The 27,180-nt window shown below is 46.0% G+C and overlaps 1 protein-coding gene and 1 long non-coding RNA gene across 27 annotated transcripts in view; one reads left to right on the top strand and one right to left on the bottom strand.

Annotated features, from left to right (window-relative positions):
• Positions 1-27,180, top strand: part of LOC103350379 (uncharacterized) — a 547,263-nt gene that overhangs the window by 127,774 nt on the left and 392,309 nt on the right. For 11 of the 24 annotated variants that reach the window (XR_011388260.1, XR_011388263.1, XR_011388261.1 and 8 more), the window contains one exon: positions 14,808-14,970. The exons of 9 other annotated variants lie outside the window; for them this stretch is intronic. This is a non-coding gene — a long non-coding RNA (uncharacterized lncRNA). 4 more of the 24 variants (XR_007924505.2, XR_007924501.2, XR_007924502.2 and 1 more) reach the window with 3 other exon arrangements.
• The window catches only part of STAC (SH3 and cysteine rich domain), a 146,230-nt gene that overhangs the window by 101,426 nt on the left and 17,624 nt on the right, over positions 1-27,180 (bottom strand). The gene's annotated exons all lie outside the window — the stretch shown is intronic.

Below are 27,180 nucleotides of genomic sequence, written 5' to 3'. Positions count from 1 at the left end.
TCTCTCGCTCTCTCTTTCTCCCTCCCTCCCTCCCTCCCTCCCTCTTTCCATCTCTGAGTGTGAGTGTTACCCTCCCTGTGAGATCATTTCTCTCTCTCTCTCTCTCTCTCTCTCTCGCTCTCGCTCTCTCTTTCTCCCTCCCTCCCTCCCTCCCTCCCTCTTTCCATCTCTGAGTGTGAGTGTTACCCTCCCTGTGGTAACTATGCTTTCCAAATGAATAAAATAAATCTTTTTTTAAGAATTACCAAGAAGCATGAAAATCTCCCAGAACAACAAAAAAATAAATAAAATGACAGAATTTTGTCAAATCAAACATAGTAAAAGTTAATGGGAATTTTCCCATTAAATAAATTGAAAACTAGTTTAAAATAACTATGCTTAAACCAAAATAACTCCTAAGGATTAGAGAACATGCAAAAGAGAATGAAAAAAGAGAGGATTTTGTAGTGTTAATATTAAACACAGTTGAATTTAAGTTAAAGGAAGGTAGTGAGACAGAGTAGGCAGTGAGTAGTGAATGGTAGGATCCAAAATAAGGCTTTACCAGCTATGAGATGTTACTAAATAACATGCCATGAGGTATATGAGATAAAACTTTTAGAACTACAAAGAGAAGTGGAAAGAAATCAGTAACGGAAGACTTTTTAAAATTCATGATAAATCTCATATTGAAGAATTTAATCTGCAATGCTGATTTAATCAAGATCATTATGGTCTTCACCTTCGATAAATTCATTTTCTTTTCCCGTCCACCAACAATTGCCTTATAAGCAGCCACAAAGAATCCTCAGTGAGGTATTCAGAGTAGAGGATCACACGGGCCATATTCTTTGAGTAGAGATGTGCAAAAGGAATTTGATAACAACAACAACAACAACAAAAGTTGAAGAGCAGCATGAACACACTCAGCCAGCTGGAAATGAACCATGGCCTCCCCACCAGCACCACGTACGCGCAGATCTGCTGCTCTGTCGGAGTGCTGAGAGATTGGTGGTGGTAAAAACTTGGGAGATGTAATCACAGCTGTACCAGGAATGGCTGCAGACACACATGCACGTGTGTGAAGGCTTCTGTCATGCGCTTTACTGACTGAGGCTGGGATTTTCATCTCATGTAAATGCAGGTGTTCCTAGAATAAACCCTATTTGATTACAGAATACAAATAGTTCATCATATGCATTTATTTGAGACTTTTTTTCAGGTAGGAAACATGGATGTTTGTGAACTTGTGGAGGCATGCTCTTCCTGCACATGTGTGTGTGCCTGTGTGTGTGTCCACACGTGTGTAAATACCTATTCCTGAAAGAAAGAAGAATAAATATAAACTGTGCTCACTCACTCCTCCAGATTATCCCTCGAGGTGTCACACAGTAGACCGGAAGGAGGTAGAAGGCTCCGAGAACATGGAGAAATGGAGACTCCTGTCGCTCCTTGGGTCCCATTATATGGGAAGAGCTGAGCACCAGAGCTGAGAGAGGGAAAAGCTGTGTTGGGCTCCCGCCTCTCCTACCTTGCTTTATGCAGCTCTGGTGCTCTTGTTCATGCAGTGTAACTAAGCAACAATGCTTGTCTCTGGTTGACTAACAGCCAAAATACTTGGTGCAGATAATTTAAAGGCTTTGTTAAAGGACATATAAAAAGACCCAAATAATAGAAAAGCATAACATGTTTATGGATGGTGTGTTCTGATACTTTTACTAATTCAGTTGTTTCCTAATATAGTAAAAATTCAGTGTAAGGGTTAGAGTTGTGGCACAATGGTTTACATTGCCACTTGGGGTGCTGGCATCCTATATCAGAATGCCAGTTCAGGTGCTGGCACTGTGGTGTAGCAGATAAATCTGCCGCATGTGGTACTGTCATCTCATATGGGCACCGGTTCAAGTGCTGGCCACTCTACTTCCAATCCAGCTCCCTGCTAATGTGCCTGGGAAAGCAGCAGAGGATGGCCCAAGTTCTTGGGCCCCTGCACTCACATGGGAGACCTGGAAGGAGCTCCTGGTTCCTGGCTTCAGACTGATCCAGCTCCAGCTGTTGCAGTCATTTGGGGAGTGAACTAGCAGATGAAAGACCCCTCTCTCTCTTTCTCTGTGTGTGTGTGTGTCTCCCTCTCTTTCGAGGTCTCTCTCTCTCTGTAACTCTGCCTCTCAAATAAATAAATAAATTTTAAAAACAGTCCCAGTTCAAGCCCCAGTTTCTCCAATTCTAATGTAGCAACCTGCCAATCTGCCTGGGAAAGTAGCAGAATATTGTCCAAGTACTTGGACCCCGACACTCATGTGGGAGACCCAGACCGATCTCCAGACTCTTGCTTCGGCTCAGTCCAGACCTGGCCATTGTGGCCATTTGAAGAATGAATCAGCATATGGAAGGTCTCTCCTCTCCCTGTCACCCTCCCCACACCCCGTCACTCAGCCCTTCAAAAAAAAAAAAAAAAAAACAACTTTAAACATTCAGTGTAATCCCTACAGGATATTGAACAAAGTATCTAAATAAACATGATCTTCCACAAAAAAGTCAATAAGAAAAAACACATTCAATCCAGTTAAGAAATGGGCAAAGGACTGAGAAGAGAGTTCTTGAAAGAAGAGATACAAATGGCCAACAAGCGTATGAAGAAATGCTCACAGGGAAATGCAGATCAAAACCACAATGAGATATCACCTCACATGTCAGATTGGCTATCATCAGAAAGAGAAAGAGAGTAACAATTGCTGGAGAAAGGGGAACTTTTATATCCTCTTGGTGGGAATGCAAATTAGTGCAGCTACTGTGAAAAACTCTATGGCGATTTCTTAAAAAGCTAGAAATGGAACTGCCCTATGATCCAGCAATCCCACTACTGGGTATATGCCCAAAAGACATGAACACACTGTATAAGATACCTGCAACACCATATCCATAGCAGCAATGCTCACAATAGCAAAAATAGTCAACCAAGGTGTCCACCATGAGATGAATGGATAAAGTAATATGGTATATTGGCCGTGGCTCACTTGGCTAATCCTCCACCTGCGGCGCTGGCACCCCAGGTTCTAGACCTGGTTGGGGTGCCGGATTCTGTCCCAGTTGCTCCTCTTCCAGTCCAGCTCTCTGCTGTGGCCCTGGAGGGCAGTGGAGGATGGCCCAAGTGCTTGGGCCCTGCACCTGCATGGGAGACCAGGAGGAAGCACCTGGCTCCTGGCTTCGGATTGGCGCAGCATACCAGCCATAACGGCCATTTGGGGGGTGAACCAATGGAAGGAAGACCTTTCTCTCTGTCTCTCTCACTGTCTAACTCTGACTGTCAAAAAAAAAAAAAAAAAGAAATGTGGTATATGTACACAATGGGATATTATTCAGCTATAAAAAAGAATGAAATTCTACCACGTACAGCAAAATGGACGTTATTGGAGGACATCATGTTGAGTGACATAAGCCAGATACAAATACTGCATATTCTCCCTTATATCTGGGAGCTAAAAAACAACATAAAAAAATCCCTCCCCCGCAAAACAAAATGTTGATTACCAGGAGCTGGGAGGGGTGTAAAAGAAGCTTGGATGGAAAAAAAGAGGGGGCAGTGTGGTGGCTCGGGGGTTCAAGCCACCACCTGTGACGCGGGCACCCCAAATCAGAGTCCCAGCTGCCGTCCTGGCTGTTCTGTTTCCAACCCAGCCCCTTGCTAATGCGCTTGGGAAGACAGAGACTGATGGCCCAAGTGCTGCGTCCTTGCCTTCTGATAGGAGATCTGGATGGAGTTCTGGGCTCCTGGCTTCGGCCTAGTGCAGTCCTGGCTGTTGTGAGCATTTGGGGAGCGAACCAGTGGATGGAAAATCTCTGTCTCTCTTTGTCTTTCTGTTACTCTGCCTTTCAAATGAATGAATGAATGAATGTTTAAAGAATAGGAGCAGCTGTGTACAGTTCATTAATTGTGACAAATGTAATAATATGAGATGTTAGTGATAGAAGTGGAGTGACAATATATGGGAGCTCTTTGTATTACTACCTCATATTTTTTGTCTTGTAAATTTAAAACTATTCTGAAATAAATTTAAAAAGGGTTTTACAAAATAAAGGAACAGAATGAAGAATCAAGGCTCCATTTATGTTTTTTTAAAGATTTATTTATTTATTTATTTGAAAGGCAGAGTTAGAGGCAGAAACAGAGAGAGAAAAGTTTTCCATCTGTTGGTTCACTCCCCAGATGGCTGCAATGGCCAGAGCTGGACTGATCCAAAGCCAGGAGCCAGGAGCTTGTTCCAGGTCTCCCACACAAGTGCTGGGGCCCAAGCCATTGGGCCATCTTTCATTGCTTTCCCAGGCCATAGCAGAGAGCTGGATAGGAAGTGGAGCACCTGGGACCCAAACCAGCGCCCATATGGGATGCCAGCACTGCAAGCATTGGCTTAGCCCACAACACCACAGTGGTGGGCCAGTCTAGGCTCCATTTAAAAAAAGAAGTGAAGATGGTGCTATGCTGATCAGATTTGAAGATATATTACAAAGAAAGCTATAGGAATAAAAGTATGGGATATGAATGCCGAACCGTATCACTGTGTGTCGTGGATTCTAATCAAACATAGAACACTGAAACAAGTGCGTGAACGGGTGTAGAACCATTGTATATTAGAATGGTTTGGGGTAGAAGAATTAGACTTCTTCCTCCCCTTGTGCTACCCACACATTTACAGCTGGATTAAAAAACCTCAATGTGAAAGAATAAAATTAACAAAGAAAAATGTTCCATGTCATCTTTGACACCTTAAGTAGGAAGGACTTTCTTAAACAGTCCCAGTAATGACAGACCATAAAGGAAAATACTGGTAGGTTGTAAAACATTAACATTAGAATTTCTGGCAAAGATTTGACACTGAGCTGTGACAAGAGTGAGAAATGAACGTCTGTGGTGATGAACCTCTGAAATTCTGCAGTTCAGCAACTGATCACTACCACTCATAAGCCAAGACGGGGTGGGGGGTGGAGGTATAGCTTATGTCTGGTATTAACTGGAAGAATTCAGCAAGAGCATGGGGATTCCCATGTGTATAACAGACCTGTAAATGTCTAATATGATATGGCGGCTCAATGTTTAGGGTTTTAATTAAAACTAAGTTACTCTCCTAGAAATAGTAGGCGATTATGAAAATGTTCCTTGTCTCATGGCTTCAATGTCAACTTACCAAAAGCCAGGAGTAAGTTTTGGACTCCAACAAACAGAAATCCTGGAGGGGAAGATCTGTGATTTTTTTAGGAGCATATAAAACCCTAAAGAGAGCAGAGTCTTGTCTGTTTTGTTGCCTCCTGGAGCCAAAGCTAGAAATTGGGCATCCAATCCAGGTTTCCCATGTGGATGACAGAGATCCAATTACTTGAACCATCACTGCTATCCTCCAGGGTCTGCATTAGCAGGAAGCTGGAGTCAGGAGTTGGAGCTGGGTGTTGAACCCAGGCACTCCGATGTGCAATGCAGGCATATTAACTGGTGTCTCAATTGCTGGGCTAAATGCCGGCTCCTGTTGTTCAATCTCACAGCCTTACACGTAACCATGGATATTAACTGAGGAGAGGGTGGCACTAATTTAGTACTTTACAACAGGAAGATGGACAACGACAGAGCACAATTATTTGAAAACAGGTTTCATTTATGGAACGGCTACTGTGTGTTACACACCGTGCAGTCTTCCACTACCCATGCCCTCCAGCTCTCTGAGGGATTATTGTTCCAGTTGATGATGGCACTGAGGGTCAGAGATGGAAAGTGGTGGAGTCGGGAGTCAGTCCTGCTCCCTCTGACCTGCCCAGGCGTTTGCAGTCAGCCTACCCTGATCACGTTCTCCTCCCTCTTGTTCACTATTTTTGACGCAACTGACCTGCACGGTGCATTTCTTGGCCCCTGAGGCCTTGTGCATGCTTGTTCCTCTGTATGGCCACCCTCCCTTTCTTTCAGAATGCTGCTTGTTAGATTAAGGTTCCACACAAATGGAACCTATTTAATAAGTCGGTTTCTTGTCTGTGTGCCTCTTAAAATAAGAACTCAGTGAAGACAGCCAGCTTTTCTGTCTTGTTCACTAGAGAGACCCTAGCAGTTAGCATCAGGACACAGGCATTAGCAGCTGATTGATGCCTGCACCAATGAAGTTGCCTCCATCCTTGCAATCAGAACTGATTGCTGCACGGGTTCATCATGGCCTACTGCTTGTTTCCCAAGTATGGTTCTCATTCCAGTTTGATTAGCTCCCTCTCTGTGTGCTTCACCACCCCAAGTCTATGAATTCCTTGCAGACTGGATTAAATCTTCCTGAAGCAGTTACCAGTGTTTTTTTTTCCCTGCCCAAGAGAATTTCCTGCCACTGCAGACTCTCCTAGTTGTGTACCCAACATGTAGTCTTTACTTCTCTTTTCCCTGCAAAATGTTTAGGCTTGTCACAGCAATGTGTCCAGCTCTCCTTACCACTAGAAATGGCCCTATGACATAGTTCTGGCCAATCATATATACACTCAACACAGATTTCTCCAGACACTTATGGTTTCCTGATACAAAAGCAATGATATGATTGATCTGTCTTTGCTGTCTCTTCCCTTCTTTTCTTGAACACAAGCATAATGTCCCCCAAATAGCCCAAGCTAGAGCAGCTATCTTGGGCAGTAGGCTATTTTTCAGGATCATGATGAAATACTTGAGGTAGGCCAACTTCAGAAAGAAGAGAGTTTTCTTGTGAAGTGCATAGTTTTGGGAACTGGAGTCCGTGATCAGGCATCCCCATTGATGTGGCTTTTGGTGAGGCTCTCAGGCAGATCACGAATGTTAGGGATGAGGACAGGAGCAAAGCATCACTTCTTGAAACAGGAAGTAGGAGATCTGGGTGGAGCTTAGGCTTTTATGACATCCCTTTCATGAGAACAACCCATGGGTCACACAAGAGCTACCTTGAGTCCTTTCCCAGGGAAGGGCTTTACTTGGTCTAAGTCCCCACCTGTAAAGGTTCCGTAACATCTCACAACACCACGCTGAGGTCAAGCTTCCAATAAATGAGACTGGGGAACCACTCCATGCAAATCACAACACCATGCCAAGGCCAGTTCAAGAGGACAAACGCTAACAGCTCAGGGAGGCAGAGCAAAGCAAGATCTTGGTGGCTTTGCTGAGTAGCTAAGCTACACACCTTGTTATGTGAGAAAAGTTCAAACTTACTTGAATTATTCTAAGTTGGATTTTTTGTTACTTTTAGCCAAAATTATCTTTAATTTAGCTGATATATTTAATTGGTACAATACATATAAACTATATTTCTATGAGTATGTGTAGGTTTTTGTAAATCTAAAATATTTTTGCAGGAAAGTAAATTCACACAATATTTTGAAATACAAGGAGACTAGGACATAGGAATGCTGAGACTAAGTGGTGGAATCAGAAATCAAACCCAAGATTCTCAATAGAACCAGCAGAAGGAGGACCTTTCTCTCTGTATCTCTCACTGTTTAACTCTGTCAAATAAAAAAAAAAACCATGCGTGTGACCTGCCCTGTTCCTCATGACTGGGCATGTGTGCTGCCTCCATTGCCCGTATCTGTTGGCCTAATGGAGAGATGGGGACCCCAGCACAGGCCCTTGCAGACTCTACCCAGGAGGATCCCTGTCTCCTGGGCTTAGTTGCCATGGATTTATTTACCGTGATGGGGGTACAGCTTGTTGCCAAAAACTGCCTACCTTTTCTGGGCACTTCTTTTAGGGGCCACCTCAGAACATCTCCCACCAGTCCTCTTTGATTCTGCTCATTCGCCCAACCCAACATGGGAATGCATTCTGTATGTTTGTGGAAGATCAAGGAGCTTGGGTTCTAATTGCTGGAGCTGATGGAGAGAGGCAGAGGTTAAGGACAGAGAGGCAGACACAGAGTTCTGATTCTGGGACACCTCAGAGGCCCTGGAAAGGGCTTTAGATTTACTCTCAATGTGAAGGAAAATCACTGGTCTGGATATTAGAATGACTGCACCGACTCAAGTGGAGAAAGGACCAGCAATCCTACAGATGATGGCTGAAGTCAAAGCCACGGCAGTGGCTCTGATGAAAAGTCGCGTGCTCTGGACATATCTGGGAGTTAGAGTTCACAAGATTTCTACGTCAATTGGACGTGCGGTTTCAGGGAAAGGAAGCAGCCCAGGAAAGTCCAATGCTTTCGCTTGCATAGCTGCCCTGGGGTGCTGGCTGGTCCATGAGATGACGGACAGTGAAGAAGCTCATCTGAGGTGGGGAGGTGATGAGTATCGAGCAGCTGCCTTTAGTGGGTTAATTTGGAGAAGACTATTGGACATGCATGTGAAAATGTAGTGTAAAGAGGGTTCAAGGTCCCTGTGCCTGTCATCCCAAACATCACATCAAGCATTTTGTGTGGCTGAGGTGAGATGGGGAGCTGTCAGTGTGAACACTGTGGGCTGAGACGTATTTGGAGATGAAGTGAAATAACAGTGAAAACAACAGGCACATGCACTAAGATTTTGTGTTTTCAGTCTCAATTTGCTGCTGAATTTAGCAATGCGATATTAAGAAGATGGTGTGTTTGACTAATTGCCTCAGTGTGAGTCAGTTATTGATTTAAGGAAGAAAACAAAAAGAACGGATTGCCTTTAGGGTTTTCACCAAAACACATGCACAAATAAACATGTAAACAAACACACATATAAACATGGTTTCCATGCACCATGGCAGCGTCATCCGTGGCAAAGGGCTCTGACTGCCTAAAATAGCCGAGCTTCCTGGGTCTGAATCCTGGATTTGCTTCCTAATAGCTCTGTTAACCTCTGTGCAAGTATAAATGTAGGTTGTTCAGATAATTCAAAGACATAATCCCCATAAAGCTCTTAGCCCAGAGTCTGGGACACAGCATCACCCAGTATATATCAGTCGGTTTTTGTATCTGCCATTGTCAGAGGCATGTGGTGCAGACAGATGCAACCCCCTGGGCGCCTGTCTTCACACCCTTGCACTGACGAGCTTATGAGCAGTCGCACACACAGGCACATCTACATGTATCAGACACGCATGTGCACACATGCCTACAGAGCATGTCTTGCATTTTCTCCTATTCTCGCTGCCTGTCTTGCCTGCCTACACTTGATAACATTCCCCTTCAATGCTTTTTAAGAATGGAAAGGTGATTTTCTTTTTCTTCCAAGCACTAGCTGCTGCCCCTGGTGCCTGCCATGGCTCACGGCTGGCTGTCCTCCTGAATGAGCAACAAATACCCTCAGCAAATCACGTTCTCTAAAAATAGACCACCCCGGATGATCTTCAGCTTCAATTCCCATTTCCATGCATCTTGAAGAAGAAAAGAAAAATTCATTCTTTTAGAGCCTCCGTGCTAATCTGTCGCAAGCAATGGGATTTGATGAACATGAACAAATCTCTCAAGGTTTGTGAAATGCCCTAGTTCTGCTTCATCTGTTTATTGGATTTATATAAAATAGAAATGTGAGACTGACAGATTTCTTCAGACACTGCCAATTGAACGTGCACTGTGTTTGGCTTTGTGGAGCCATTTATCAGCAGTATTTTACCTTGTTAATTTAATGCTTGACTTGTCTCTTCTATTTCTACCTTGAGGTGCCTGTGGAGGGATCTAGGGGGTACAAGATACCTCTTCAGTCATAGGCAGTGTGTAGAAACAGGTGCTTTGCTCTTAATACTGCAAGCCCACTAAACTTCTGATGTACATGATTCCTTAAGAGTTCACTTGGCTGTTTGGATCAAGGACCACTCAGTTTATATTGCCCACACTGCTGGATGCATGCTCATGACAAAAATAGAAAAGCAACAGCAAGAAGACAGCAGCACTGAGAATGCATTTTAACATTTGGAACATTAACAGTGTTGGCCCAGTGTGAATGGAGCCCAAGGATGAATTCTGTTTATCTCCTGAAACCTTGATATGCACAAATTGACTCAATTCTGATTTGGACTACTTTGCCCCACTGATTTGAATTGGAAATGGCCAGTCCAACAGGATCTGTTAATACCATGTCATTAACAGCTCCTCTGAAGCCTGCACATGGCACACTTACTCTGGGTTTCCAAACTGGAGCACGCTGACTCTGCAAGAGTATAGGAAGCATAAACCTATGCTTATAGCTTCTGTTCAGTAAAATCAGGGGTGATGGATTTTGCAGATTTCACACTGATGGCCTTGACATCATTCCCTACCCAGAGGCAGCTGCTCTACATAGTTATCATTATTTTCACCTTCATCATCAACATTATTATCAATGTGTCTCATATACCATGTGAAATAAGGAAACAGCAATCATCTGCATAAATTCACTGTGCTCTGTGTGGGTGCCACCATAAAAACTGTACACACACACACACCCTCCCTCCTAAGGCCCACACACAACCATTTAGGTGCTTACAATTGTATCAGGAAACCCACTTCAAGGTGGCTTAAGAAATTAGGATATTACCTCATTATAATAAGATATCCTAGTGCATGGAGATTAGAGGGACAGTTAATTCAGCTGTAGAACAACACTGGTAAGGACTCAAGTTCTTTTTTTTTTTTTTTAATTTATTTGACAGGTAGAGTTATAGATAGTGAGAGAGAAAAACAGAGAGAAAGTTCTTCCTTCCATTGGTTTACTACCCAAATGGCTACCATGGCCGGCACTGCGCCAATCTGAAGCCCTCCCGGGCCACAGCAGAAAGCTGGAATGGAAGAGGAGCAACCAGGACTAGAACCCAGCACCCATATGGGATGCTGGTGCCGCAGGTGGAGGATTAACCAAGTGAGCCACAGCACTGGCCCCTCAAGTTCTTTTGATCATTGTACTTTGCCTTCCTCATCTCAGCCTTAAAGCTGGCTTCTTGCATGATCAAAAAAAGTGGCTGCCTGTTTGCAAATATTCACTACCAGAAGAATACTGGCATCCTCCCTTGTGTCTGTTCTGATCAGCCTAGAAAACCTTTCCTTGCTCACCATTGGACTTCTCATTGGCTAGAATTATATCACATGTCCTTCCTAAAGGAAACCATGTGAAGGAGAATGAAACTGCCCCGACTGGCTTAGACCACTTAGGATTTGCCTCTGGGGTGCTTGGGCTAAGAATCTGGTTACACGGAGAAGGGTAGATATCACAGTGATTAGAAAAGAGACAATCTGCTTAATGCATACTAAACTGATCCTCTGGAAAAAAAAAAAAAAAAAAAAAGAAAAGAAAAGAAAAGAAACTATCAACTCCCAACTTGACTCTCACTGGGATTAAACATGACAATAGGTCTGATCTGATTTCATCATCATTAAAAAAAATCATCTATTATTTTTCACTTTATGTTTCTGTGTGGGAGCAAACTGTTGAAATCCTTACTTAATGTATACTAAGCTGATCTTCTGTATATTAAGATAATCGAAAATGAATCTTGATGTGAATGGAAGGGGAGAGGGAGTGGGAAAGGGGAGGGTTGTGGGTGGGAGGGACGGTATGGGGGGGAAGCCATAGTAATCCATTATTCGTACTTTGGAAACGTATATTCATTAAATAAAAGTTAAAAAAAAAAATTAAAAAAAAAAAAAAAAAGAAAAGAGACAAAGGCTGTAGGGCAGGTGATAAACAGGGTCTCCCAAGCAGACAGATCCCTGGTGGAGGATGACAATGACAGGAATAGTGTTAGGAGAGGGGACAGAAGGTAGAGGAGAAGACAAAATGGATTTGGGACAGCAGGAGTTTATAATCCCCCCCCCTCTTTTTTTTTTTGACAGGCAGAGTGGACAGTGAAAGAGAGAGAGACAGAGAGACAGAGAGAGAGGTCTTCCTTTTGCCGTTGGTTCACCCTCCAATGGCCGCAGCGGCCGGCGCGCTATGGCCAGCGCACCGCGCTGATCCGATGGCAGGAGCCAGGTACTTCTCCTGGTTTCCCATGGGGTGCAGGGCCCAAGCACCTGGGCCATCCTCCACTGCACTCCCTGGCCACAGCAGAGAGCTGGCGTGGAAGAGGGGCAACCGGGACAGAATCCGGCGCCCCGACCGGGACTAGAACCCTGTGTGCCAGCACCGCAAGGCAGAGGATTAGCCTAGTGAGCCGCGGAGCCAGCCCATAATCCCCTCTCTTAATGAATGGCCAGGACCTGTGAACATGGTGGGATGGCAATTCCCTTGCTTAAGTTACACGTAGTCACTCTGATAATTACTCTGTTGGGTCAGGTAAGACTCCAACCTCCAGGCTGGAGTGCACCTGTCCTGCTGGCCTTCAAGAAGTAAAGATCCTTGCTGTGCGAGGAGGCAGGGCACATGGCAAGAACCCAAGGTGGCAGTACTCACTGAGAGTAGCCCTGGACTGTAGCTAGCATGGAAACCAGGACTTCAGCCTTGTGGCTCCAACGATAAGAATTCTTCCGACAACCAGTGGGCTTGAAGAGGATCCCCAGCCTCATGTAAGATTGGAACCCTAGCTGACACCTTAAGTTCATCCTGGTGAAATGCTAGGCAGAAGAGCGGGCATTCCTGCCCCCAAAGAATCTGTAAGCTAGTGCATTTTTGGTTTTTTTTTTAAGCTTCCAAATTTGTGGTATTTTGTTAACAAAACATAGCAAAAGGAAACAAAAACTAAAAGCACACAAACAAAATCAGTCTACCCACTTTTGATCATCGAATGAGTGAGAAATAAAATTTTTTGTTTGAAGCCAGTGAACTTTGGGGATTCATGACTTCTGGTGCTACCTTAAATAAATATAATGACATTAACAGGGTTGTTCTTGCAAAGGCACAGAGGTGCCATCAAATGCACAGGGATAGCGCCTTCCATATCTTGCTGTGGAGATGGTCTCCTGGGGCTGGCCCACAGCGTGGTTGCACCTGCTAATGAAATGGAACTCTGATCAGCTAGGAAGGTGCCTTATTGTCCCCAGATTACCATGCATCTCATTTATGGTGTCTGGCTTGCTCCCGTTAATTGGAACTGAGGCCAGATACATCCAGGTTGATGCCTCTGAAGCCCACCAGGATTGTCTGCCGCATTTATGGAAGAGGAAAGAACTGGGTCTCCAGTCGTGCTTCTGTTTCTTTTTTTTTTTTTTTACTAAAGCAAACATCACTAATATCTAGTCTATTCAAATAAGGCAGTAGGATGCAATTCAGTCTTTCTCAGCCTTAAAATGGCATGTCACATAACTTTTCCAACTGACCTGATAGCCCCATTGAAGTGGATACATACTATGTGCCAGATGACAGTCCCCATTGAAGTGGATACATACTGTGTGCCAGATATGGTGCTAGTAACTGAGATCCACTTCCTCATTACCTCATTTTACGCAACGCTGAGAAGAAAGTGTAAATTCCATTTCTGGATGAAGAACCCGAGCTTATGGAGGTTAACCAATGTGTCTATGATCACAGATTTTTCAATGGCAGAGCCAAGAATCAAATCGAAGTCCATGTGAGTTGTTTATCCATACATGGATTCATTGGTGATTCAGCCAGCACTCACTTTCCAGGCACCGGTTATGGAAGGATTACAAGACAACAGAGCAGGGGTTAATAAACATTTTCTACACGGAGCCAGATGGGAACTATTTCAGGCTTTGAGGGCCATATGGTCTCCGTCACAACCATTCAACTCCACATTATAGTACGCAAATGGCCACAGACAGTTGATAAATGAATGAGCATGGCTGTGTACAAATAAAACTTTATTTACAGAAAAGGAAAATAGGTTTGGCTTGAAGGCTGTAGTCTATTGACACGTGTTCTAAAGCAAGACAGAGACGCCTCCCATCCTGGTGTTCTAAGCACGTGTTCTAAAGGAAGACAGAGAGATGTGCACACAGGAGCACAGTGCAGGTCATATGGCAGAAGCTGTGGCCAAGCCTGGACCACCTGTCTCAGTTCCCTGCAGCTGCAGAGTTGGTGCCTGCAGGCTCACAGGGAAGGGAGCTGCTCCAACCAAGGTCATGTCCTTTCCTGGGGGGCCTGGCAGGTGGATGTGAGGATAGGCTTCGTGCTCTTTCCCCACGTAGGCCCTCCGGCCTCAGAGCAGATGCCCTTGGTGTGACTGCACTGCAACCCATCCTGTCTCTGCCTGCACCTGCTTCCCTGGGTCCCGTCCAGGGCTTTTGTGCTTAAGAGCACCTGTCAGTTAACTCCTTGCCTGGGACCGCCCATCTCCGAGTCTGCAGTGAAGCAGATCTAAGCAGGCCGTGAGCCCAGCCTGTGGGGAGGGGATAAGGGTGAGAGTTGAGAAGAAAGCCTTGTGACCAAAGTTGTGTCTTAAAGCGCTACGGGGACCACACTGCTAGAGGAGACAAGAAGTAGGAGTGGGAACAAGTCTTCTGGCCAGAAGGAAGGGCAAGGAGAAGACTCTGAACAAGAAGCACACGATGCATCCTGGAACCAAGTGCTGGAGTGTGATGTGTGCTGACAGGGAGGCAAGGGCCAGGTCACGCCAGGCCTTTGAAGAGCCTAGAGACAGATCCTCGTGGAAAAGGGGATCCTTCTCCACCTTCTCTCCATGAAGTGGGAGAGTCCGCACTGGCGTAGCTTCCCTTGGAGAGGGCTACGAGGAGCTATGTGTCCTGGGAGAGTCTGGCTTGAGAGGCTCCAGAGAGGAACTGGGCAGACTCTCAGAGTATAAAGGAGAGAGGTTAGCATGGCCAAGGTCTTGCAGACGCTGTGGCACTTGGGCCGACTCCCACAGTCAATCAGGGCAGCAAGCTCAGATACTGGGGATGGAGCTGGAAGGGAGAGTGGGATGGAGCTGGCTGCGGGGCTTGCGAATGGGGTAGGCAGGGTGGTGTGGAGCTGAGATTCCATAGTGTAATCTAAGGCTGATTCTCCACCAACAGCTCCAGTGGTGCTTCGAGCAGTCGGGGAACTGACAGTGCCCTCCGTCGTGGCCTCTTGTGTGGGCTGGTGGTTCACAAGAGTAGTCATGGATCAATGCGCTGGTGCTGTTGTAGAGCCAAGAGGAAGCAAGCCGGGGTTTAGGACTGTGGACAGACACAGGAGGTAGGGAGGAGCCCTGTGGGCCACGCTGCCTGCATCCAGATCTCCTGAAGCCCAACAACAGCCTTAAAACGTTGTCCCTTCTTTCTGAAGTCATAGTTCTTACAATAGACAGCAATATAGGGCTGTTTAACAATTTCTGAAAATTTAGATATATTTGCAATATAGAAAAAATCACCAATTTTCATACTCTACAACCATTAAGTTTGATGTGTATAATTCTAGAAAATTTCTGTGAATTTCTGTGAAGCTACTAACACATATTTACTTATCTTAAAATTTCTACCTGACTACCTACCTATTCTTAATCTATTTTTAACCTAAAAGTGTACACAAACTTTGTCCTGTGACTTTATCCATGTCAGATTATAGACATGTGCATAAATATTTTACTAATATTTTTCCATGCAATGGGTATAATATGCTGTACTCAGTCATCATGCTATTGATGGTAAGTTGAATCTGTCTTAATTTTTGCCATAGTAAGCACTGCTAAAATGAATATTATCATATATATGTTCATAAGTAAAGGTGTTTGATAATAAAAACTAATACTTGAGTGCACTATGGATCCATCATTGTGTTAAGTCCTTCACAATCAGTCAGGGTTCATGCATTTATTTAGGGTGCACCTCTAGTCCCAGTCTGATGCCCCTCTATTTCCCATTAGGAGGAAGTCACTTGTTTTTAATTTCTGGAAGCTTTTAGAGATTTCCCTTGGTGCCTGTAGGCTCTGCTAATTGCATGTGCATAGCTGTTTTGGTTTTACTTTGCATTTTTCAAGTAACATCATGATGCTGCCAACTGTGTACATGTAGTTTGTTCAATTTTATTTTTATTTTTATATCTTGCTTTTATTGCTTGGCATTTCTATTTTACTTTAATTGCTTAGCATTTATTGAGCCCTCTCAATTTAAATATATTGATCCAATTTTCTTCTGCTTTCTTCTTGCTATTAAAAAGCTCCCTATTTTTTTTCTGCTTTGACTATCTCCTCACCTTCACTCCAGCTGCCCTCTGCTGATTGAGATGGCTGACTTACGTCTCCTTTCAATAACTACAGATTTTTCTTTAGAAAGAACCTGTTCTTTGATGTATATTTTAGGAAATTTAGTTCTTTATCTTCATTTCTCTGACTCAGTCTTTAATTTGTCCATTCAGTTTTTCAGACTTTGCATTGAAGATTTAAAAAAATTACTGATGTACGTGTTTACTGAATTTAAAAGGCAGAGAGAGAGAGAGAGAGCGCAAGAGAGCGAGCATAACCATCTGTAGGTTCACTCCCCAACAGCAGCAATGGCTGGGGCTTGGCCAGGCTGAAGCCAGGAGCCAGGAACCCATTCCAGATCTCTCAAGTGGGTGCCAGGGTCCCAAATACTAGAGTCATCACTTGTTGCTTCCCAGGGTATGCGTCAGCAGGAAGCTGGAATTGAGAGTGGAGCCAGGACTTGAACCCACGACTTGAGCCAGGACTTGAACTGATATGGGAGGTGGGCCCCCCAAGCATATTATTTGATTAATGAATGAAAAATTATATAGAAATCTTGTCTCACCAAAAGTTCATTCTCAGACATTGATTGTCCCTCCCCTACTTAAAAAAGAAATGAGTTTTTTTTTTTTTTTTCCCCAGATTGTCACAATTCTTGTATCTCTCTGAAGATACCAGCTGGAAAGTTTTTGAAGTTAGTCCTAAGCCCCGTGTTGTATCCCGTTCTGGGTTGGTTGCTCGGTTGGTGTACAGTGGCCCTCTCGCTCGTGCCGCAGTAGTTTGTTCGTATTTGAGGGTGAAGACGGCCCTGCCTGTGTAAGCAGCTGGGGTGGGTTTGGGTTCCCTTGCAGCTCAGGCTCTGTGTGGCTGCATCTGAGCTGGGAAGGCTGCTGTCAACCAGCGTGTGCTTTAGGGTCGGGCATGCGACCACGCTGGCAGGATGGAGACCTCCACTGCTGCCAGTGTGGGGAGGGGTCTGCATTGACTCGAATGCTTCAGTCGCACTCCTTACTCTGGATTTACTGCCTCTGTTTATCATTATTGTTCCCCTGGAGCTGTTTTTTAAATGTTTAAATTTTATTTTTATTTATTTGTTTATTTAAAGATTTATTTACTTTATTTGAAAGGCAGAGTTACAGAGAGAGATGGACAGAGAAACAGAGAGATCTTCCATCTACTGGTTCACTCCCCAAATGGCCACAGTGGCCAGAGCTGGACCAGACTGAAGCCAGGAACCTGGAGCTTCTTCAGGGTCTCTCCTGGGGGTGCAGGGACCCAGCACTTTGATCATCTTCCACTGCTTTCTCAGGTGCATTAACGGGGAGCTGGGTTGGAAGTGGAGCAGCCGGGACTCAAACCCGCTAGGCCACAGCACCGGTCCTAGATTTTTATTTATTTTTGAAGTTTGGAGTTATCCTGGACTGTAAAGTGGGAATAAAAAGAAGACCTACCTGGGAGGATTTTGGAGGCTTTTAAATGAAACGAGGCATCGAAACGTATGATGTACCCGACCAGTACCTGCTGGCTTGACTTCTTGGTCCTTGCTCTCTTAGAACCTTTTTCCTCTTTCTCTTCCCTTCACTTCCCTTTCCTATATTTTCCTCTTTTCCCTCCTCATCTTGTGGTTCCATCATTATTAGTATCATCATTATTATTATACCATAATCTGAAACATTTATTCTTTTATTCATCAAAAAAACCTTTTACTGAGTAAGGAATAACATTTGAAAACAGATTTAAATGCTTTCCCTATGAGACATTACTGTTTCACAGGTGCAGGAGAGTTAAAATCAAACAAACAGAAACTAGAATAAGAAATAAAGCTCAGTGCAGACACCTACAAGGGCACTTCAAAAAGTTTGTGGAGGTGCCAGTGCTGTGATGCAGTGAGTTAAACCCACAGCCTGCAGTGCCGGCATCCCGTCTGGGCACAGGTTCAAGTCCTGGCTGTTCCACTTCCTATCCAGCTCTCTGCTATGGCCTGGGAAAGCAGTAGAAGATGGCCCAAGTGCTTGGACCCCTGTACCCTATGTGGGAGACTTGGAAGAAGCTCCTGGCTCCTGGCTTCGGGTTGACTCAGCTCCTGCCATTGCAGCTATTTGGGGAATAAACCAGTGGATGGAAGACCTCTCTTTCTGTCTCTGTTTCTACCTCTCTCTGTAACTCAGTCAAATAAGTAAAATAAATCTTTAAAAATGTTCATGGAAAAAATGGGATTAAAAGGTAATTTTTTGGTGTAAATATTACAATCTATGCATGGGAGGGACTCATGGAAATGCATATTAAGGAAAACCTATGCATGGCTTCACAGGTTTTTTTTTTTTTTTTTTTTGCACTGAAACAAATATTATCTCTTATTTCTATTTTCTACAAATGTTTTGAAGCACCTTTGTATGAGGCACATGACCGTGGGGAGGTCCCTTTACTTTCCTGAGCTCTGGCCTCTGCATTTCCTCGTCTGAAAATGAGGACTGGATGCAACCATGTGTCCATCACCTTGCACACCAAGTGTAAAGGAAATGCCCTTCCTCTCTTCCCTTCTCTCGCGCTGCTGAATGGTGAGGGGAATCAGCCTGGGACGGGCTTTAGGGAGACTCGTGTGCTGCTGGGTCACACCCTACACGTAGATGGGCCTCAAGGTGCTTTGTTTCCCTTTTTAAAAATTTTATTTGTTTATTTGAAAGGCAGAGCATAGGAGAGGGAAGAGAGAGAGAGAGAGAGAGAGAACTTTTCATCTGCTGCTTCACTCCCTAAATGGCCACAAAAGCTAGGCTTGGGCCACACCAAAGCTAGGAGCCAAGAACTCCATACTGGAGTGGAGTGGCAGGGCCTCAAGCACTTAGGCCATCCTCTGATGCCTTCCCAGGTACATTGCCAGGGAGCTGCATTTTAGGTGGAGCCACCAGGACTCGAAGTTGAACTCTTGATGTGGGATGCCAGCGTAGCACTGTGCCACAGTATCAGCTGCCCGAATGCTCTTTGCTGCTATTGCCTTGAAATTATTTGTTTTCAAGATTTTATTTATTTATTTGAGATGTAAAGTTATAGAGAGAGGGAGAGACAGCAAGAAAGGTCTTCTATCTGCTGGCTCACGCCCCAGTTGTCTGAAATGGCGGGAGCTGAGCCAATCCGAAGCCAGGAGCCAGGAGCTTCTCCAGGTCTCCCACGTGGGTGCAGGGGCCCAAACACTTGGGCCATCTTCCACTGCTCTCCTAGGCCATAGCAGAGAGCTGGATCAGAAGAGTAGCAGCTGGCACATGAGTGGCACCCATATGGGATGCCAGCGCCGCAGGCAGAGGCTTAATCTATGCCACAGCACCGGCCCCTTGAAATTGTTAAAAAGGAGCTTTTACTTCCTCTTGCGCTGGGTCCCACGAATCATACAGCTGGCTCTGTGCTTTCACGCAGTCTGTGGAGGGCTCTATCTCGATTTCCCGCTTCCCATGGACACCGAACTGGCTGCTGCTCTCCCAGCTTGGTTTCTCTCCAAGTTCCTCAAGCAGCCAGTGCAGGCCTCCTTGAGCTCCCTGCCATTGCTAACTATAGCTCCAACTTGACACACTTGCTGTCTCCTATCCAGGTTCCCGAGGTATCTCTCTGCAAGGTTTGGAAGCAAAGCAGCTTTTAGCCTTTTTGTCACTGAGTTTTACAAGACTGAGCATTTTTCTTGGTGCATGTATACTTCTAGGAATACGCTGGACAGGGCAAGCTCACACTGCAGATGGACCTAAACGTGTCCTTGAATGTTATGTCTCTGCCAAGAAAATGTGTGGCTGGAGCTTCCCTCACCCTCCTCATGACCCTTTAGTTAAGGGTGGGGAACCTTTCTCTGCCAAGGGCCATTTGGATATTTATAACATCATTAGCCAGCCTTACAGACTTGTCAACTTAAGAATTAACCTGCTACAGATTCATTGAATTTCAAGTCTCATCTGTGGTTGCTTTGGTCGGGCCAGAGCAGAAGGCCCCGTGGGCCTTTTGTGGCTGTGGGCTGCCTGAGTCCCACCTGTGCTTTGGCTGGTCATTTGTTCCTTAAATTAATTTCTTTCTTTCTTTCTTTCTTTCTTTCTTTCTTTCTTTCTTTCTTTCTTTCTTTCTTTCTTTCTTTCTTTCTTTCTTTCTTTCTTTTTTGTTTGGACAGAGTTAGTGAGAGAGAGAGAGAGAGAGAAAAAAGTCTTCCTTTTTCCATTGGTTCACCCCCCAAGTGTCCGCTAAGGGCCAGTGCGTTGCGGCTGGCGCGCTGCGCCGATACAAAGCCAGAAGCCAGGTGCTTCTTCCTGGTCTCCCATGTGAGTGCAGGGCCCAAGGACTTGGGCATCCTCCACTGCCTTCCCGGGTCACAGCAGAGAGCTAGACTGGAAGAGGAGCAACCGGGACATAATCTGGCGCCCCGACCGGGACTAGAACCCCGTGTGCTGGCGCCTCAGGCAGAGGATTAGCCTAGTGAGCCGTGGCGCTGGCCTGTTCCATAAATTTCACAAGGAATGGAGACTGGTTTTCATAGCCAATAGGACTCAGAGATGTAGACATAGGCACACTTTTAGAGGCTTGACTCCCCAGAAGTTTCAAGATGGACACAAAATATTGTCTGGAGGTTTGAGCATTGCTCTTAGACACACGAAGCCAGCTTCCTTTGTCTTCTTTAATCTAGTCCACAGCTGGGGAAGGAGGCTAGGCCTACCCACCATAGTCCAGGCACACCCCTCCTTGCTGAGTTAATTCTGACCATCTGTGGAGGTGCCGCAGGCTGTGGAGCCAGAGTCCTTACATAGCAAGAGAATGTTTGCAGGCCAGCATGGGTTAAGAGAACACCTGCACATAGTGGCAGCCAAAGCAGCGCATTCCCGGGATGGGCACCGCATGCAGCGTGTTCACAGGACGGGCACCGCGTGCAGTGTGTTCACAGGACTGGCACTGCGTGCAGTGTGTTCACAGGACGGGCAATGCATGCAGTGTGTTCCCAGGACGGGCACCACGTGCAGGCAGAGTAGGTGTTTGCCTCTATGGCGGTGGTTCTCACAGTGTGCTCTCTCAACCTACTGCATCGGCATCACTGGGAACTGGGAACTGCAAAACCTCAGGCTCGGCCGGCGCCGCGGCTCACTAGGCTAATCCTCCGCCTAGCGGCGCCGGCACACCGGGTTCTAGTCCCGGTCGGGGCGCCGGATTCTGTCCCGGTTGCCCCTCTTCCAGGCCAGCTCTCTGCTGTGGCCAGGGAGTGCAGTGGAGGATGGCCCAGGTGCTTGGGCCCTGCACCCCATGGGAGACCAGGAGAAGCACCTGGCTCCTGCCTTCAGATCAGCGCAGTGCGCTGGCCGCAGCAGCCATTGGAGGGTGAACCAATGGCAAAGGAAGACCTTTCTCTCTGTCTCTCTCTCTCACTGTCCACTCTGCCTGTCAAAAAAAAAAAAAAAAAAAAAAAAAAAACCCTCAGGCTCCCTCCAGGACCTACCCATCCAAGACGCTCTGGGACCCAGTCCTTCATCCGTGTCGTGAGAAGCCCTCACTAGCTGATTCTGAGATACTCTTAAGTTTGCACCAGTGACTATGGAATTTTTTGAAGGTCATTACAAGGCTCCCAACTCAGGATGTATGCCTAAATGGTCTTCTCTGTGACTCTGGATGGTGCACGTTGTAACATCGGGAGAATAACGCAAGCCCTGCCAGCCTCAGCCTCTTCAGCCTGAAAACCATGAGGGTACCAGTAATGATCGCCAGTGTTCCTTCCACATCGTGCTGGCCATGAATAAGGATGAAGAACTATCCATTAGTGCTCCTAAATATAACTTATGGGCAAATGACCATTGTGCAGAGAGAAGCTATTACCACCTATCTATTTATAGGTCTCTGTCTCTACATCTGTCCACATATCTATCTGTCATCTGTCTGCAGCTGGGACATGCTAGTCCAAGGTTTGGAGTCAGATGACCTGAATTTCAGGGCACTCAGTGGCAAGTTGTTAGGTCACATTGAAAAATCACCTACCTAGCAGGGGACGAGACAGTGAAAGTGAGCACTGGGTTAGCACCGGGTCTGGAATCAGGAAGCTTCCCAAGTGTAGTAGCTCTTGCTTTTTTTCCTTTACCCCTGAGGCCTGAGCATCACCTGCTGTCCCCCTTTAGGCATGTTAATCCTTTCCCCTCCCTCATTCATTTCCCCACATCTCCAGACACTGCCAGGCACTAGGCCACAGGTCCCTCTGCTTTGCATAGGGCTGTCCAGCCTTGGCATTGGCAGTGGGTGGTCCAGGCTCACTAAACCTGGAGGCATTGTCCAGGCTGGCTCCAGGTCTGCGTTTTGGCTTGTCTATGATTTCAGATTCCATTCCAAGAAATTTTCTAAAATCCTGTGATGTCTGTTGGTCAATTTAGTTAAAAACTGTCTAAGTGTCCTGAGTAGGTTAGCCTGTAGCCATGGGTTTCTTATGAATCAAATTATGATAGGTTAAAGGATGGCCGTATTAGAAGACAAGAGGACTAAGGAGCAAGGCTACTGGGCCACCTGCCCTGCTGCCGGCACAGCACTTTGAATCACCCAAGTGGAATCCTGCCAGCCAAATGCCTGCCCTCCCTCTAATTTTTTGGAGAGGGAGGTGTCTCTCAAAGATCCCAGGTTAACTTGATTTTTAAAAAAGTTTGTTAGAGAGAGAGAGAGAAGCGAGGGGCGGGCGGGGAATTCCACCTACTGGTTCACTGCCCCCATGTCTGCAACGGCAGGGACTGGACCTCAATGCAGGTCTCCCACATGGGTTGCAGGGACTGAACTATTTGAAAAGCCATCACTTGCTGCTTCCCAGGTTGCTCATTAGCAGGAAGCTGGCTGGGAAACAGAGTAGGGCTAGAATCCAGGCACTCCAGTATAGGATGCGGATGCCACAGTGCAACCTCCTCCTCCCCCCCCACCCCCCGAGTAAACTTTCTGCTGTGTGACTCAGTGAGGGGCAGGCAGCCAGTTCCCACGGCCAGCAACCCTTACCTCCATATAACAGGGATCTATTAGCCATATTCCAATGCAGCACTTTTTCTGAAGAAAAAATTCTAATAGCATTTCCAGTTGTGAGCATGGAAAGGGAAGGGGCGCTCTGGCTTGAGCGGTGCAGGTAGGAGCACAGTGTCCAGGGTGCTATGGGTGCCCTTCCTAGATGCTCTGTGGGGGTCCTTGCCCCCATCCCCACATGCTGTAGCTTGCAGATCTTTCTTCCTTCCGAGAACCGCCCTTAATGGAAGGGCACTGTCCCCGCACTTCTTCCATCTCTGAGGCCAAAGCCTGACTGATACAACAGAAAAATTTCCCGCCTTGTTGCCTGAAGAGAAGGAAAACTCTATGGTGTGCTCTGAGTTCCAGGGCCCCGCTGTGGACCCGGAACTGTGAGACTTCCCTGATACCACATTCCTGGGCTTAAAAATACTAATTCGTTTTATTTATTTAAGAGACAGAAAGTCAAGGACATATGGAGAGAGGTCTTCCATCTGCTGTTTCACTCCCCAAATGCCTTCACAGGCAGGGCTGGGCCAGGCTGGACCCAGCAGCTGGGAACTCGATCTGGGTCTCCCACGTGAGTGACAGGGACCCAAGTACTTGGGCCATCACTATTGCCTCCCGGAATGTGCATTAGAAGGAAGCTGGACTAGAGAGTGCAGCTGGGACTTCATCTCAGGCTCTCCGTTAAGGGATGCTGTGTCCCAGGCAGCGTCTCCTACGTGAACACCTGCCCAGTGACACTACATTCTTGTCCAGCCCTTCTCCTGTTCTGTCCTCTTAGGTTTCTCCAGAGAGCACACCCTTGCTGGATGACATGCAACTCAACCTCAGGCTCTGTTTTAGAGACATGGACTTACAGTGAGGGATAAGAGGCAGTGCTAAGAAATCTAAATTCACAGCTTATGCAAGGATAGCAACTGACACATTAGAAGCAGGATTCCTCAAAGTCAGACCTATAGGGGGTGAGTGTGATTGTTTCCCTCCCTTCCTTCTTCCTTCTTTTTTTAAAATTTTTTTTGACAGGCAGAGTGGACAGTGAGAGAGAGAGACAGAGAGAAAGGTCTTCCTTTAGCATTGGTTCACCCCCCAATGGCCACTGCAGCCGGCGCGCTGCGGCCGGCGCACCATGCTGATCCGAAGCCAGGAGCCAGGTACTTATCCTGGTCTCCCATGGGGTGCAGGGCCCAAGGACTTGGGCCATCCTCCACTGCACTCCTGGGCCACAGCAGAGAGCTGGCCTGGAAGAGGGGCAACCGGGACAGAATCTGGCGCCCTGACCGGGACTAGAACCTGGTGTGCGGGCACCGCAGATGGAGGATTAGCCTATTGAGCCGCGGTGCTGGCCTCTTCCTTCTTTATTGATGGTACTAGACTAGTTACATCATAAAGCTCATGAACTTGGAGGTGACCTTTTATACTGAGTTCAAAGCTGCTGCTCTACTTAGGAACCTCCTTCTGTCTCGAAGCTGCTGCCTAGCATCTGGGCACCAGGTGCATGAGCTGCAGAGCAAGGATCACATTATCTGTGCAGCTGTCCAGCCAGGCTGTGGACAAACTTCTTGAGCTGGGAAGGGTTGTGGCACGAAGCTAGATGGCTTGGCAGTTTGCACTTGAATCCTGATAGGCAAGTTTAAGATAACTCCCACTGTTAGCACTACCATTTATTACAAATTGAGTATCAGGTTTTTTGCTACCTGCTGTATACAAAAGTCAGACTAGATAGGAAATTGACAAATAATTCTACCCACAAGAACAAACAAGAAAATAGCATATGAAATGATGCATATTGCCTTCTCAGACAATGTAATAAAATCTATGGAATTCTAGAGAACCAGGGCGATCTGGAGGGCAGATCTGTCACCATCACTATGAAAGGCATCAGTGGCCTGGGCTGTCTGACCTGAGGCCTTCTGGTTTTACACTGTGAACTTTTTGCAATCCTAGGGAGAAGCAGGGGCTGCATGTTTGGAGTTCATAAGCTGGATTTTTTTTCCTTTTGCTTTTTTATTTTGCCTCATGCAACTTACTCATGGACCGTATCTTTGATTGGGTCACTTGCAGGATACCTGAGAAAATGGAGTTTAATGTGGCAGTTACAAAGCACTAGGCAGATGCTGGCAACAATGAAAACTTGTATCTGGGAGTGTATAGTTTTTGTCTGTTGGAAGATCAAGTCCATTGGGGTGATCACCAGCACACAGGCCAACACATTAAGTATACAGAAAAAATGTACTAATTCAACAAATGGATAGCAGTAAATGCAGCTTAACCTATTTGCCTTTTAAACAAGAATTGAGAAATATCAAATCTATCTGAAATCTGTGATCTGACTAAACGTCTTATATGAAGATCCAAGAACCAGGAAATAGGAACAGGAAGTCTAATGAATACCAGGCTCATTACTAAACAACAACAGCAACAAAACACTTCGAGGCAAAGCCCCTCTGCTGCCTTCTGTGATAATCCATTAAGCATCGACTTGACTTTAAGGAACAGGAGATTACAACACCCTGGATGCTTTCTTTTCCAATATAAAAGCAAATCAGCAGAAGCAAGTTAGCAGCCTCAAAGTGGACTGGGAAGAGGGGTGGTCTAAACGTGGGACAAGACAGAAAAACTTCAGAGGCAGACACCAGAACCGGGAGGGCATGGCTTCACCAAGTCAGGAACTGGCAGAAAGCTCCGGGGCTGGCATTCAGAACAGGGAGCCTGGGTAGTTAGGGAGAGGAAATTAGGAAAACAATAAAACTGCTGTGCAATTTATAAATCATTTGCAACTCTGTTACTATATGTGAATAAAATTCCATCTGGCTTATTCTGCGTTTGAAAGCAAGGGAGTGGGAACTGGATTATGGAAGGATTTACAAGCAACCGTCTCAGCAGGAAGAGGCTTCAGCATGTTCATGTCAGCTCTTTATCAGGAGCTGGGATCCTCTGACTCCCTTCCCTGAGCAGTCTGCCAGGTGAGGTCTCCCTCTAGTACCTCTGAAGTAGGCAGGCATACAGGTTAAAATCAGTTAGGTTTGTGAGCTGGAAGACCAGGTCTTCACCACGCCCCTGTGTGACCTCACGTCCTACCTGATACCTTCGCCAAGGCCCCGAGTGACATCATGCCCTACCTGGCCATACCTGAGCGCCCACCTGCCCACAAGCCACTCCCCTGTGAGAAATATATAAAAGGCAAGGAGCATCCCAAAAGTCTCTCTGCCTCTGCTTTGCTGCTGGTGGTAAGCGGTGGATAGCAGCTCCAGGCGCTGGCTGCACGTGACTTGTGGCCTGCTCTCTGCTTGGTATGGATGCTCCCCTAGTTTCCAGATTTTCCCTTCTTTTTAAACTGAACTAAAGCCCTCACTTTCCTGTGCACCTTTCACATTAAATAAAAGCCTGTAATGTACCATGCTGCTTCGTTTATTTATGCCGATATTTAGAATTCTTCTCTAAATATTAGGCAAGAACCCTCGCAGGCTTATTAATATTGGGGATTTATTAACAAGTATACAGTGATATTGTATGGCACCCCAAATTCTGGTAACCTATGTGGCAGCCCAGATGGCACTTCTTTAAGGGACACATTTTTGTATAGATTTTAGGGGGTCATTTCTGATATCACTTTGAGAGGGAAAATGCTAATTTCCCCCAAAATATGGAATGTTAGAAAATGTTTCTTTTCTTTTTAAAACTATTTATTTATTTAAGAGACAGAGACAGAGAAGAAGAGACAGGGTGGGGGTGAGGGGGTGGAGGTGGGGATGGAGGAGAGACATCTTTCACAGGCTGGTTCACTCCCCAGGTGGCTGCAACAGCAGGGCCCAGGCTGAAGCCAGAAGCCAGGAGCCAGGAGCTCCATCCAAGTCTTTCACATGGGTGGCAGGGTCCTAGTACTTGGTCCTTCAACTGCTGCCTCCCCAGGTCCATTAGCAAGGAGATGGATGAGAAGTGGAGCAACCAGGACTTTAACCAGCACCCATATAGGATTATACTGTCCCAAGTGGTAGCTAAACCCGTTATACCACAATGCAGCTCCCTCCAAAGAAAATGTTCTAGAGAAAAATTAGTGGGGGGCTGGCACGTAGTATAGTAGGCTAAGCGTCTGTCTACACCACTGACATCCCATATGGGTGCTGGTTCATGTCCTGGCTGGTCCTTTTCCTGTCTAGCTTTCTGCTAGTGTACTGGGAAAGCGGTGGAAGATGGCCCAACTGCTTGGTCCCCTGCACCTGCATGGGAGACCTAGAAAAAGCTCC

The sequence above is a fragment of the Oryctolagus cuniculus genome, chromosome 4 (genome assembly GCF_964237555.1).
Source record: "Oryctolagus cuniculus chromosome 4, mOryCun1.1, whole genome shotgun sequence".
Lineage (NCBI taxonomy): Eukaryota > Metazoa > Chordata > Mammalia > Lagomorpha > Leporidae > Oryctolagus > Oryctolagus cuniculus.
This window is presented reverse-complemented; position numbering and strand designations above follow the sequence as displayed.